The 15,844-nt window shown below is 35.9% G+C and overlaps 1 protein-coding gene and 1 long non-coding RNA gene across 2 annotated transcripts in view; both read left to right on the forward strand.

The window, feature by feature from the left end:
* The window catches only part of crhr1 (corticotropin releasing hormone receptor 1), a 173,463-nt gene that overhangs the window by 24,069 nt on the left and 133,550 nt on the right, over nt 1–15,844 (forward strand). The window lies entirely within an intron of this gene.
* On the forward strand, nt 10,229–15,182 carry LOC141351097 (uncharacterized). The gene is made up of 7 exons (XR_012359279.1): nt 10,229–10,524; nt 10,686–10,757; nt 10,895–10,980; nt 11,215–11,379; nt 12,471–12,532; nt 13,387–13,449; nt 14,140–15,182. It is a non-coding gene; the product is annotated as an uncharacterized lncRNA (long non-coding RNA).

Genomic DNA, 15,844 nt, shown 5'->3' on the forward strand with positions numbered 1-15,844 from the left:
CCACATATTGACCAGATTTGTCTTAATTAGTTCAGTCAACACTAGCCATTCTGAATGTTGACTGAATTTGGAAATAACCATTCACTTAATGTTTTAAACACAGATTTATCTAGACTTAAAATAATATGTCTACTCAACTAAGCCCAAACAAGAAAATTGGTTTAACTTATATATTTTTGCCCTTCCAACATTTCATTAATTGGATTTTTTACAGTGTAGTAAAAACACTTTGTCCATTAAGGGCCAAGATGGCAGGCCAGAGCTTGACATTTTTGCAATGGAAATATGCAATTTCTGAATGCAAAACTTCCCAGTCATAAAAAAACACCTGCAAGGCCTGAAAGAAATCAAGCCTCAGCCAAGTAAGAAAATGTAACGCAAAGGTAACGTAAGCATTACTTTTCATGCAAAGTAACTAAGTAATGCAATTAGTTACTTTTTGGATGAGTAACTTAATATTGTTATGCATTACTTTTAAAAGTAACTTTCCCCAACACTGTTTGGATGTGACTGAAATCGAGGTCTGTCCTAGAACTCTGCTGAGAAATCGCACACTCGCACATATTCAAGCTTAACTCAAATGTATTTTTGTGGCTAGTATACAGTATTTATATGTTTGTGCATCATTGATTGGTATTTTTTTCTTATTATATATTGACAATAGAAAGCACAACTTTTCACTGTGTCTGTAGACTATAAAACTAACATACACAAAGTTGTTTATTCTTTGCTGAAATCTGTAAAGCAATTTACTAATTATCTAGTTAGCAACAATGCATATTGTGTTTCTGTGGCTTAATGGGTACACTGAAAAAAAAGATTAATTTAATTTACTTGATTTTTTAAGGTAAGTGGTTGCAATCAATTTATTTAAGCTACATAAATAAGTCACTTTGGATAAAAGTGTCTGTCAAATGCGTATACGGTATGTAAGCATATTGAATTTTATTATAATGAATGATATACGAATTTACAAAGAAATATTATTGGTTATTATTTACCATGCCTCAACATGCAGTCATCACATCTTTAATTATTGCGTTGTTATATTTTGAATTGTATCGAAAATGAACACATTTTTTTTAGGTTACTTAAGCCTAATGAACTTCTTTCTTCTACCATCATCCCATTCCCATAACAATAGGCTTGGTGCTAGATTTATAATTCACTATATCCATTACTAGCCTAAATGAGTTGTGAATGTGTCTGACAAGTTTAGCTTCAAGCACTCATTCGCAGAATCCAAACAACTCTTTAATGAAGTGTTAGCCTACGTGATGAATACTTAATATATAATTAATATCAACTGCACTAATTAGCACCTTCCCAATCATCAGCATCTCCAGTTATTGTTGATAGTGATGTTGTTTTTTAACCTAAACATATTATTATGGCATTTTTAAAATAACTACATATAATAGAAGCATTTATGATGGAGTATTTGGCCATCTCCTTGCCTCAAGACAATATTGGCTCAGTGGTGCATGTAGGTTGTCTACAAGCTGGATGGTTGATGGTTCAATCCCCGGTTCCAGCTTGCAGAGAATGGTTTACCAAAACTAAGTTACTGGGTTGATCTTTTTCATTTTCTAGGTTGATAGAAGCACTGGGGACCCAATTATAGCACAAAGTCAGATTTTCATGATATGTCTCCTTTAAAATAGCATGCAATTATGTTGGGTATACATTTTAGCATCCTCAGTACAGGTATATGATAGTTTAACAGCAATCTTTATATTTTGCTTTTAAATCATCAAATAGTTTTTTTTATAACGCATGTCTAGAACACTAATAATGACTGGCACTCACAGATTAAAAGCAAGCATAAGCCCTTGAGGTCATGGTTACATTGCTCAAATTTTTCATGCAAGTAATTTCTGATCTTCATAGTTTGGGGTCACATAGCTCATTAATTCATGTCAGTAGAATAAAATTAAGTCACCAGTAACATTGCACGGTGATTCCCATTGGTGGTCTTCAATCAGATGGCCAATAAATGGGGATGTTGTTTCTCTTCGGTAGCAGGGGTTAAAAACTAAATTGCATGGTGACACAGATGCCTGTTCCCTGTTTCTAGTCACCCTTGACAATACCTCTACATACTAATTAAGTGTTCAACTAATCAAGCGCACACATGCAGTACATATTTGAGCCATCCTTATCAGCTACTATACACAGTAACCAGAACAGACTATAACACAAATGAACAAACAGGATCATCCTTTTCATGAGAAAATAAAGATATATTATCAACATTTTGGATATAAAAAGGCGTGACATCCTCCTCGTCCATGTCTAGGGCTGGTTTAGGCGACCCAACATAGATGGGGAGAGTTTGTTCCTTTTAAACCCTCTAAATAGCACCCATAAGTCATCCGCTATTCAGATTGGTAGTTAATTTTTAATTTGCAAATGCTTGTTTGTCTCTAAGTAGCTGGAAGAGCAACAGAAAGGTCATGGGTTTCATCCTCACATGCTACTAAGTTGTACAGGATATCTAAGTTGGAAAGGGTAACAGCATCTGCCATGTGTGTGTATGTAGGTTTCTTGTAAATGTAAAGTAAAGGTTTTTGAAGATTACAGGTGAGCAAAACATAATCAGGTCATGAGGCACATATATGTCTGTGATCTCAGAATAAAGTTTGGTTTCAATATGCGATAATTTAAAAAAGAGTTACAGCCAAAATCTGTATTGTATCTGGTCAGTATTAAAAAGTAAATTCTTAATTTTACGCAGAATCCGATATCCACCGTGTTATTCTGTTATCTTTTCTCCTTTTTTCCCAGAACGTGATAAACGCCAGTCCTCCTTCTCTGCAGAATGCAATAAACCCGCTCAACAAATCACACCGCACCATTTCATGCATTATAATCAATAATGGCGGCATTCAATAATGAATGCACATTTATACATTGATTCAATCGATTTATAGCATTGTGAAAAAAAAAATCATTTTTATAATAAATCTTTAAAATTCAAATAATGGATTAGAATTTTTTATGTTATTATAACCTATAGACGGTTTCATCGGACGCACGTGATACGCGTCTGGATCCGAACCGTACTTCTGGTTTCATTTTTTTAATGCTCTGACTAGTTGCTAAACTGATCTCTTGAACAAATGCCTCGTCGAAAATAACAAATGTTTTGGTTTTCATCTTGTCACTTTCTTGGTATAGAAAACAAGTTTTTACAGAAATTTGTCAAAATGGATTTATTGCGTTTTGGAACCAAACTCTTTATATACACACAATGCTTTTCTCTCTATGGATGGGAGCTGTAAGAAATTTGATTAAAGACTTTTAAAGTTGTTGAGCAAAGAACTTCAATTTGTTAAAATTATAAGTCAAATTATATTTGTAGCTTGACAGTAGCCCATTTGAATTTTAAAGTCCCCATGAAATCAAAACTGACAATATTTTTAATTGAATTGTGTAGTGTTCATTATAAATAATTTATTCATGTGGGTCATTTTTTTAATCCATGTCCCCTTATAAACTTTAATCCAAATCTGAAAATGTACTTTTTCCCTTGTTTGACGGCTTGGGAAGAACATCTGTTTTTTGCTAATTTTTCCGTGGCATTCTCACGGATCTCTGCATATTTCCATGGCCCTGCCACGGACTTTCTTTTCCGTGGCATTCTCACGGATTGGTTATTTAACTGTTTTGTCTTATTTTCCTACCATTGTCGCTTCGGTTTAGGGTTAGATTTACATAAAATGACATCCCCATCCAAACCCAACTCTAACCCCAACACCAGGCGACAACTGATTAAAGTTCAGAAAATATAAAAGAATACATCAGAAAAAATAGTAGAAACCAATACTTAAAGTGGCATCCTAATGCAAACACCATATCTAACCCTAAACGAAAGGCACAATGGTTTGAAAATAGGAAAAAGCAGCTGAGCAACCAATCCGCAACAAGGACACGGAAAAGAAAGTCCGTGGCAGGGCCACGGAAATATGCGGAGATCCGTGAGAATGCCACGGAAAAATGAGCAAAAAATTCAGTGACTATCCCACCGAACTTTGTGAGATCATGTTGGTTAACCCCACCCCCTCCAAATGTCAGTCTGCTGCCAGTTCCATTTCAGAATGAAACACCTACTTTTCTACATCCAGTCAATTCACCTTGGCAAACACAAGCCATGGCCACTAGCCTCATGTGATATTCATTTTTACTCAGAAATACGGCACAATACGGAGGTAAAATCGATCGCAGGGAATAGCGATTATTCTGTTTAGTAGGCATTATTGTAATACACATTTTAGAATTTAAGAACCATTTAACCACCAAACATGACAAAAATAATTTGTGTATGTTTTTTAATGAAAAAAGGTTCCCAGCCCCAGTTTTTCAATCTCGTTCACACCCCTGCGTTGGCATCACATACTGTATGCTGCCGGCCATATGGTTGTGGTATGGTCTGGGGCTTGGCATCAAAACCGTTACTGTAGAAGCAGATGAATGGAAGTGGGTTTAGCAGCCTTAAGTCACAATAAGAAGAGCAAGCTTAATGCAGGATCTGAATAGTAAAACACATCAGCATTTTAATTTAAATAGATAAGACAGTAATGCAACAGTAATTTGTGTAATGGAAGCGTGCAGGTCCGTTTCATTTCAAAATGCAGAGTAGTCTCTCACTTTGGTTTATTGCCTGAATTGGATAAAAGAGAAATTGACCCTTGAGCTTAAACTGCCACGTAAAATTCACTTAATTTATTACGCAGAATGAAGAACATCTCGGAGTTTCAAGAACATGAAACACAAGGTTTAAAAGTATATTAAGCTATATTGCATCTGCTCAGCAAATGAAGATTCAGAAGTATTAACAAGTCCAAGACTGTGCATCTGTAAGCAATATCTGCTGCCTCACAACATCATTTATCAAAATGTGCTGCATTTCGTATAAGGTGATGTGTTTTGTGTTTATAATGCTATAAATCGTGCAGCTGCGGTACTATGTTGTATACAGTAGATTGAATATTATTTGTCTAGAGTCCTCTACTCATAAAGGGTGGAAGAGATACAATAAATTAACCTGTGAATAAGTTCTGCACTAATAGCCAAGGGAACATACTATATATATAACCTAAATATATAACTACCTGTGCTTTGATGTGCTTTTTATCTTGGCGGCAGGGTAAGAGGAGAGATTCTCCACAAGATACACAGAAACAATGGCAAATATTTAGCCCTCCAGTAATCTGAAAACTGTAAAAAAAAATTAGAGATTTGACTGTGATAAACAGGTTTATTCTATGACTATATACTTTGGGGCGCTTTCCCAGACAGGGATTAGACTAGTCCTAGACTAAAATTAATGTAAAATCTGTCCAAACAGAAAACAATTTGCACTGACATATCTTAAAGGAATAGTCTACTCATTTTCAATATTAAAATATGTTATTACCTTAACTAAGAATTGTTGATACATCCCTCTATCATCTGTGTGCGTGCACTTAAGCGCTGGAGCGCGCTGCGACGCTTCGATACCATTTAGCTTAGCCCCATTCATTCAATGGTACCATTTAGAGATAAAGTTAGAAGTGACCAAACACATCAATGTTTTTCCTATTTAAGACGAGTAGTTATACGAGCAAGTTTGGTGGTACAAAATAAAACGTAGCGCTTTTCTAAGCGGATTTAAAAGAGGAACTATATTTTATGGCGTAATAGCACTTTTGGGAGTACTTCGACTCGCCTGAAAAGTCCGCTCCCCTTCTCACTCTCATAATGGGAGAGGGAGGGTGTTACTGCGCCAAGTCGAAGTACTCCCAAAAGTGCTATTACGCCATAAAATATAGTTCCTCTTTTAAATCCGCTTAGAAAAGCGCTACGTTTTACTTTGTACCACCAAACTCGCTCGTATAACTACTCGTCTTAAATAGGAAAAACGTTGATGTGTTTGGTCACTTCTAACTTTATCTCTAAATGGTACCATTGAATGAATGGGGCTAAGCTAAATGGTATCGAAGCGTCGCAGCGCGCTCCAGCGCTTACGTGCACGCACACAGATGATAGATGGATGTATCAACAATTCTTAGTTAAGGTAATAACATATTTTAATATTGAAAATGAGTAGACTATTCCTTTAAAATACATCATTCCCCCTTGTTTTGCCTCAAAATGCACACAAGTAATGTTTTTAGTAAGGCATGTTTGTTAAAACTAGTTTTATTTCCTATTTAAACTAAGGCCTAGTCCTGGCTTAAGCTAATCCCTGTCCAGGAAACCACCCCTTTATGTATTGGTAAAAATTATGTAAAAATAGTGTCAATGGGTCTGTACCTTTTTAAAAGTACACCACTTTATAGGTATGTTTATGATGGTACCTCAGAGGAAAAAGTTTTTGAAAATCAAGCGATTTACCATGAATTTTATTTAAAAACACATTTTTCTTTTTATAAAAGAATGAAGGTTTGAAAGCGTGTGATCACAGTGGTATCAGACAGCATTAGTGACCTTATCAACACACATTTCTATTAACCCACCGAACAACTTTATTGTATCTCTGGCACTCACGCTTAAATCCCCAAAAGACCGAAAATGTCAGATAGAGCTGTGGGATCAGAATAGCTTTACTTTTTCAACCGGCAGTCTGGTATCAATCCCTAGGATTTCTAGCCTTTGTATTCCAAGATCATCCTTCCATTGCATGCCTGTGCTTTCCATTGCCTTTGGCTCAGCAGATCACCGTGGAGTTTTTTCTGGAAGGGTTGGGGTTTATGTTCGCACAGGACAATGCTTCAGACTTCATGGCCTCAGGCTCCAGCCAATAAAGCTATTTGTCTCTTCCCTTTTTAAAAGTATGCTAAGCCTGAGGAGAAGCGTGTGGATCACACTGTTACGTACACGTTGTGTTCCTGTGTCCAGGGCTATTGTTAGAGCAGGATTACACATTACCAACACCGCTGCCAGGGAACAGCCATCTCCTCGGTTGACCTTAGAACCGTCCACAAACTGTAATATCTCATTTCTGACAACTGCAAAATGAGGTCAACATGCTGGTTAGGGTTGTTGTCATTACGAGAACTAAATCATGTGCTCCGCCTATTGATCTAATGCAGTAATTCTCAAAGTGTGGTCCACGGACCACTAGTGGTCCGCCAAACCCCCCCAGTGGTCCGCCAAAAGATAACCTAAACTAGGCAAGTGTTTATACAATCGTCACTTATTTAAGTAGATTTTTAATGCACTTGCAAAACTGTGATATCAGTTCTTGCCATTCTGTTTTAATAATGTAAAAATGGATCGATGGCTAAACCAAAGAGGAGTCAAAAGAAGGATCAAGCAAGCTTTTTGTAATGTACTAGTTTTTGTTTCAAATCCCTGTAATTTCAGTGACTTTGGACATTAAGGGGAACATTTTTTTTCAGCATGTTATTCATATTAAGCTGTAACTCATTTCACATTTACTTGTTCAAATGAAATAAAATTCATATAGTAATTTCTGAACATAGCATTGCATTTGTGTTTAAAAAATTAGTTTTTGACTTGAAACAGTTGCATAACTTAAATTTAGCTTATCCTTCCTATTTTGTTGTTTTTTGGGGGCGTGTTAAAGTGGGATTCCAACCCAGTCTCATGTAAAAACGTACCCTGACTACGTTGGTCCAATTTGCAAAACGTAGAGGAGTTACAATAATGGCCCTAGAATTGTATGACTGTTACATTTTTTTTCGCCTATTCTTTTAATGGCCCTTGAATTGTATGACTCTTACGTTTTTTTTTTCGTCCAAGTCACGTGACTTTCAAGCTACCGGCCGTGAGAACAAAAAACATGGCGGACATTCTCTCATTTTTAGTGGAAAATCTATATTTTGAGTTAGTTTCTGAATAAAAAAAAGTTTTGATTACATTTTTAGCGAGAAATATATATTTTATTTTCATAATATTCACTCAGTGAATTTACATAATCATCGCTTGCTCGATTTTACGCAGATTTTCCAGATCTCGCCAGAATAATGTGAAACTGATACGTTTTGGTTGCTATGGACACTGCCAGGGCTCGTCACATGACGTCTTTAAAAAAGACTTTATTAAAACCGCGTTCAGCTACAGGTAAAACAACATTCAGAGGTGATTTTAACAACGCTCCACGGCCTCAAGCATTTTAAGCGTTTTCTGATCATGTAGGTAAGTGCTTTTATTAGACGTGATGCATGCTGGGTGGGAAATTATTTTTTATCAAAGACTCGTTGATGGTAATTAATATAGATATGAATATACATTTTGCAACCCTGTATCACATGAAATACGTTCTGAGGAAACTATTTTGCAAATCGCAATTACGTTAACGTTACATGCCAACATATAAGCAGTGCTATTACGTTGGTCCTTAACCTAATATGACCCGTCGCCATGGACACAAGGGGTCGGATATCTAAAGTTAAATATTTTTAACTTACGCGTGAAATGGTTGATTTTAAAAATATATATATTCTAAGTAAACAACAACAGCCCAGGTTTAGTAAACATTTTTTTATTGAAACTATAAATAAATATTCTGCATCCATTTTAGGTGTGCCACTGTGGGTGGCTCCCGCACACCCCCGTGGCTAGTACGCCCCTGCCGTGACCCAAATCTCGTTCGCAGATCATCGCGATGTTTATCATCAATTTACAAACCTCGCCAGTCGCCTCATCTTTGTGAGTATACCATTACATTTCTGTTTGTTCGATATTAAATTCATTATATGTTTTTTATTAATCCAGATCGGCTTCTAAATGTTGTCTGAATTGTATTGGTCATCTATATTACATTCTTTTTGTTCAAAATAGTGATTAGCGCGTGAGTAAAAGTCACGTTATGTTTGTTAGTCACCATTAACATAACGTGACAGATCCTCGATCATTTTATTATATTCATATTTTTGGAATTAACTACCAATGTTCTTCTACTGTGGTATTCTATCTACTGTGGTAAATCATACCTTGTTTCTACCGCAGTTAGTTTACTTCTACTGTGGTAGTACAGTAACAGCAAACCTTATGCTTTTACCACAGTAGTTCAGCCTTTTTATACATAGTAAAAAACAGTAACAACAACAACACCATGCTTTTAATACATTTGATGTACAATTCAGAAATCTTTAGACATTCAGATCCTTCTTTTTTGGTCAGTTTTAATCTATTGCCGTTTTATTTATCTTATAGTCTTATGATAGTGGGCGGGTCTTGGGGTTTGTTGTAAATAGTTATACACATAAAATGTTTAGTAAATAAAGAATTTAAAAAATATATCCAAAGTTTGTAATTCACAATTTTTTTGTCTTGCAGTTTCTTCACATACATCTCATACTCCTCCATCTACACGCGCCACAACATTTAAACCAACGGCTCTTTTAAGAGCTATCACTTGCAAAAGCTCTCCTCACTCACTCACTCACTCACTCTCCAACTCACTCACTCACTCTCCAACTCACTCACTCATGCTGCGTCCGAAACCGCCTACTACATACTATATAGTACGCGAAAAGCAGTAGGCGAAGCGAGTAGTATGTCCGAATACATAGTATTCGAAAAACAGTATGCGAAAAGTACCCGGATGACCTACTACTTCCGGTTAGATTTTGCAGTGTGCATACGATGGACGCTACACTATCCCATGATGCCCCGGACGAGGAGTTATCCAACGAAGAAGAAGAGGCACGCGGCTGTTTTCGCGCTGAAATGACATGACGTGATGACGACGTATGTCACGTGATATAGCAACATGGCGGATGTAGTATGTCCGAATCTCATTCATACTACCAGGATTCATACTATACAGTACCTACTGTTTTAACGCCAAGTAAGTAGGTACTTCATCTAATTCAGTACCTACTATACAGTATGCGGTTTCGGACGCAGCCTCACTCTCCAACTCATTCTCCAACTCACTCACTCACTCACTCTCCTATAGGGCTGTGCAAAAAAATCGTCTGCAATTCTCATGCGTGTTTCATCAGTAAAGCCGGTTCCGTGATTAGAAGTAAATCGCCATCAGCTGCTTTCAGATGGAGCGGCATTTATTACACAGACACGTAGTTCACCAAAAAGCTAGGCAAAATTGCATAGATTATCGGAGTCGATTTTCCTCGATTTGAACCCGGTTTTGCCTAGCTTCTCTGTGAACCACGTGTCTGTGCAATAAACGCCGCTCCATCCGACAGCAGCCGATGGCGACCCACTTCCAATCTAAACGGAACCGGCCCCACTGATGAAACACACATGAGAATTGCAGACGATTTTTTTTTGCACAGCCCTACTCTCCTACGCTTTCACACTCACACGCGCACACACACACACACACACACACACTCTCTCACTCTCTGTTTGTCCCTCTTTCAATTTGTTTTGCCTATTTCTATTTGCATTCTTCATTCTTTCAATATGGCATCTTCAGGTTTTGACCAGTTATGTCAGGAAGCTGCAACTATTTCAAAGCATCTTGAAATGAAAGCTGACAATGCTGAACTTGAAGCAGCTACCAGAGAGGCTGAAGAAATTCTACAAATGTTCAATCCTCCACTGGTAAAGTTAATTACATTTCAGTTTTCTTCTTCATTTGGTTAATTTTTTATTTACACTTAAGTTGCTTTATTTTATTTTTATCTGTTCATAGATTTCCAAGTCCTTAATTTCAATTACTTTTAGCATTATTTTAACATGTTTATTTCGAATTGTTTTTTCAGCTGAAAAAGAAGACCAAACGAGTGATTTCCTGGACTCAACAGACACAGTGAACTTTGCACTGCATTTCAAAGGTAATATTGGTTATATAAAATATCTGTATATCCACAGAAATGGACTCAGGTCCGTAATAGTGTCAATATACATAATATAGTTTTATAAAATAATATAGTTTTATAAAATTGATTGTTGTCTGTTGTTACATCTGTAGCCAGCTTCTCAGCCGCAACACTGAGAACCAGAGTTGAAGTCAATGTACTGCTGAGAAAGTGCAAGATCTATTTAACCAAAAATATAGTAAGCATATGTCCAAACACTTTTTAAGTCTTGATAACCTTATATACCTTCATGTTTTCATGGCATTATTATCAAATCAATAACTTATTTGTGTCCATCAACCATAAGATTATGACACATTACCGACTGTTTACAGCCTGTACACTGGCTCTTAACGGGATGGGAGAGTCACAATTGTCCAACTGTGTTACAATGTGTAACATGTACATGCATGTGTTTGCCCGTGTCTTTCAGAGGATGCCAGAGGTACCGGAAGGCTCCCCTACCAATCCCTGGTAAATCATGGCATGACAGTTAAAGTTGCAGGACTGCCCAACAGCCTCAAAAAGCCATCCTATTATGGAAGGAACCAGTTGGAGGCCATTTTGCAAGCTGCTGAGGAGATTTCATTTGAAATCAGTAAGTGAGATTAACAGTGGTTTTGTTTCTCCAGCTGAGTTTCGGCAGATCATTTGGCTCTATGCAAAGTGGGAAAAATAAGTTAACTAAACAATAATACGGGCCTACATGTGAGTCTTTGTATAGTGCAGCACTGGTTGGGTTAATTTTTGACCCATAACGAGGAAATATTGGATAGATCAAATGCTGGATTGTTGTTATGCAACCATGGGGTATAATAACCCAGCAGTTGGGTTAAAACAACAAAGCATTGGGTCAATGTTAACCCAGTGGTGTGTTCTGTCCAATATTTAAAAGAATGTCCAATATGTGTAAAAGAAAGAACCCAGACATTTTTAAAGTTTGGGCCACTATATTTCTCCATGTCCCCTCACCTCAACCAGTCGAGGCAAATGGCTACCCATTATAAACCATGGTTCTGCTCGAGGTTCCTGCATATTAAAAGGAAGTTGCCATTGCACTCTCAGAAAAAAAGGTATAAAAGTTGTACCTTTTTGTCACTGGTACACTACCTTTTAAAAAGGTCCTAAAATTTACCATTTAGGTACAGATATGTACCTATGAGGTACCAGCATGTAGCTTGGCGGTACCAATGTATACCTTTTAGGTACAAAAGTGTACTTTTTGAAAAGGTACTGCCCCAATGTCAACTTTTTTATCTTCATGTACCTTTTTCCTGAGAGTTTGTAGCCTAATAATATAAAGAGTACAGTATGGTCTAGACCTACTCTGTTTGAATAGTGCTGTAAGGTAACTTTGTTATGAATTGGCACTTTAAAATTAAATGTAATTCAATTGAAACAGATTCAGGTTATAGATTCTGTATGTGTCTATGACAGTTTGTAAGGGATGTAACACTATTTCTCAGTTGCAGTTTCCTCATTACAGTGGACACATTTTCTAAAAAGGCACCTCTCCAGAATATCCTATAGCTGTTTAGTTGAATTTGACGAGTGATTGTGATGGCCCTTGGCAACAGTTGAATTTTATCTATAAAATAATATTTCTTCATTAATACTGCTGTGTGATGCAGAAAGACCAGTTATTTGTTATGCTTCTAAGTGTTTCTTTTTTCCCTATACATTAATTAGATGCAGCACAATGCAACTCCACTGACAAACAGAAGGAATGTTAGAGGCGATGGACGCAGAAGGTACGCTGAGTTGTTTTTATTTTATCTTTAAATAAATATATAACATTAAACTTAAGAAGCATAGTTTACTAGATATGTAATTGTGGTCATTACACTGTACATTTCACCACTGTACACATTATTAAAACAATAATCAAATCAAAAGATGAAATCTGTGTGTGATAGTTTAACTTCAAAGTATCTTCAAATCAACAGACACAGCAGATGTTGCCAAGAAAGTTTAGAGGCCATGTGTGAAAATTGTATTTCTTTTCATTGTAATACATTTTGAATGGTATTGCTTAAGTTCAAGCTTAAAACTACTCTTCTGAAAAGTCTGCCATTGATATTGGACACAAAGAGAAAACCTCACTTGTATGAAAATTACAATTTATAAATACAATATTTATTCAGGTGACATTTAACATCTTCTATAGACCATTTTGCAAGATGTAAACAACACTGGTCCAGAAGCACTTTCTGTATCAGTTTCTTAACACATCATAAACGTTGGGATAAAATACAACCAACAGGACATAGAAAATTTAATCAAAAAGTTAAAGAAACATTTTTAAGATGTTTTCTTTATGTGTGAAATAAAGAAAACAGTTACAAACTGAAACAGGAAGTGTTTCTGGACCAGTGTTGTTTACATCTTGCAAAATGGTCTATATGGTTGGTATTCTGATATTTTACACTTTGAATTGGCTGTTGATATTTAGATGCAAACAATGAATGGTACTGTATCTGTATTTAACCTACAATTTACTAATTAACTATTGACAGTATAAATGTTGACACATTGCATTATGAATTAGTAATTTAGATTCAAACGTTGTATTAAGAAAGTTGTTATTATGTTTTATGTTCTACAGAGCTGGAAGAACAGTCCTCAGAAACAGCCATCGCTGTAGCTATCGTGATGACTGCAGATTAAGGTATCTTTTCAAATTGTGCTGATTTTTATGTCCCATTGAGGATAATAAGCTCTTCCTCATAGTAGACCAGGCCAAGTAGACCTGGTTTGGTAGTTTCAACAGATTACAATACTTTAACAAGAACAGATATTGGAACAGAACCATAGACCAATCCACTACACAGTGACACATTGTGACCCTTTCAAGGGGCAGTTTCCAGGCAGAACATGCAGAATACATAAACAGAGTTCTGTACATACATTTGGGACCTAATGTATAAAAACATCTTAAAGTGTGTTGTCCAGGACATTGTCTTAAATTACAAACAGAGATAGAAGGTGAGCACACCAACAATTGGTTTTAAAATGATGGCCAACCTACGACTGTATGAGTTATGGCATTATAGTTAGTAATGCTAAAACTGAAGAATAAAGTGGTGGTGAGATTTGTTAAAATTGAGTTACACTTCTGAATCATGTTTGATTTACATACATTTCTGAAATGGAAAACCCAGAGTTTTCCTTGTTTCCACTTTCTGAAATTTGCCTCAGGAATTCTTCTTTGTTGACCTGCTTGAGCGTCAGCAATACCCACATTTTAATTTGACAATAGTAACAAATGAATAAACTGCCTTTGAAATGTTACTTAAAATATGCTCATGAGTATTAATTTCAACTAACTGGCTTGACTTAAATATATTTGTTTTGATAGATGGAGGCCATTTGTGCTGTGTCTGCCGCATCCTTTTCGATGACAGGAAGAAGAATGCTTCAGAGAAGTGGCGTTCATGGTCACAGTGCACAGTGTGCCAATCATGGTCACACACTGCATGTCAAGACACAATGCAAACAGCCTGTAGCGATGCATCAGTGATAGAAAACATGCTAGTTACACAAAATGTTTTATGTTTTAACTATGAGTTGTTTTTATTTTGTTCATGACCCCATCCCTACAAACACACACACATATATATTTTTTTTTTAAGTATTAGGTGCAATTTAATATTTTTCATGCAAATGTATTGTAATGATTACACTTATAAGAATAAAACAGATTTTAAATTCACTCTAATTTTTATTTATTGTTGTCATTTGTTGGCACCATAAGTGTGGTCCCTTTACCTGGGACATGTGGGGACCAATTAATATCTATTGTACTGAATTTAGGCCACATGTTGTAAATGATAAGTAGCCTATTGTTTCATCTTTTATCAATGCTTCGGTATGGTTGGGTGTTGGCAAGGACCTCACCATACTTTTCAATACAGTGAGTCAAAGATCGATTTCATGTTATGATTAAATACTTTACATAACTTTAACAACTTTTTCGCAGTCTTGTTGTCACTGAGAGGTATTTGGCAAATTTGATATTGAAAAGTTGGTTTATGTCAGAGCAGTAGTGATACTTGTGGATACTTTGATATACAACTGAACAGTACAATTTAAATATAATGGTTGCTATGAACGATGATGAGGATGATGATGATGTTATGTGTATCTGCTTTATCAAAGTGATTTTCCTACATCATACAGATGAAGTTTAAGCAAATCTCTATTACCACATTTAATGTTATGAAAAGAACCATCATGACAGAAATATATATTTATATATGAATTGAAAGTAATAAAAAAAAATGAGACCAGAAACCCACCATGAGTTAAAAAACTGGCTATGCTCAGTTGTAAGGCCTTTTTTGAAATGATTAAGTAATTTCACATTATGTGTCATTTTGTGTTTTAAATTAAAGTGACAACACAAGTAACAAAATTTGGTGTTCCAAACTGATTGTGTTGTTTTAACACATCTGTTTTTAAAGTGTATTTATTAAGTATGCTGTAGCATTCATTAACAAAGTTTGAAATAATATAAACTGTATACAATGCTTTACTATAGAATGGGTATTTACTATAAATTACTTTAGTACTTTTTATGTGGGCAGAATTTTTATGACTGGACTGACACACCTGATCCACATACATTTACGATATAGTTTGCATACTGCTCAGGCCTGTCTTTCTGCTTAGAAAGAAGGAACATGAAACAATACATAGGCTTCCTATACTGTATTTGGCACACATAGCTGAAATGTTTCTCAAAGTGACAGGTTTGGAAGGAGGGGAATGGTACTCTAATGGATAAACTAAATAGGCCTGTTTGCCATTTTTAGTTGAGTTCAAAAGAACACATTTAAACAAAAATAAATAAGCTACAAAAGATGCAAGAGAGCATACATTATGTACATTATGTAGCAAACATTGTATATAATGTTTGCTAATCTGGGTTTTGACAACCAATAGGCCTAATAATCATCTACTAGCCTACAATCGGAGACGACTACCCATCAGACTATGGTCTTATTTATTAATGGTATGTTTTTGATTATCATAGCAGCATTAACATATGCATATAAGCCCAA

This window comes from Misgurnus anguillicaudatus, chromosome 19 (assembly GCF_027580225.2).
Source record: "Misgurnus anguillicaudatus chromosome 19, ASM2758022v2, whole genome shotgun sequence".
Classification (NCBI taxonomy): domain Eukaryota; kingdom Metazoa; phylum Chordata; class Actinopteri; order Cypriniformes; family Cobitidae; genus Misgurnus; species Misgurnus anguillicaudatus.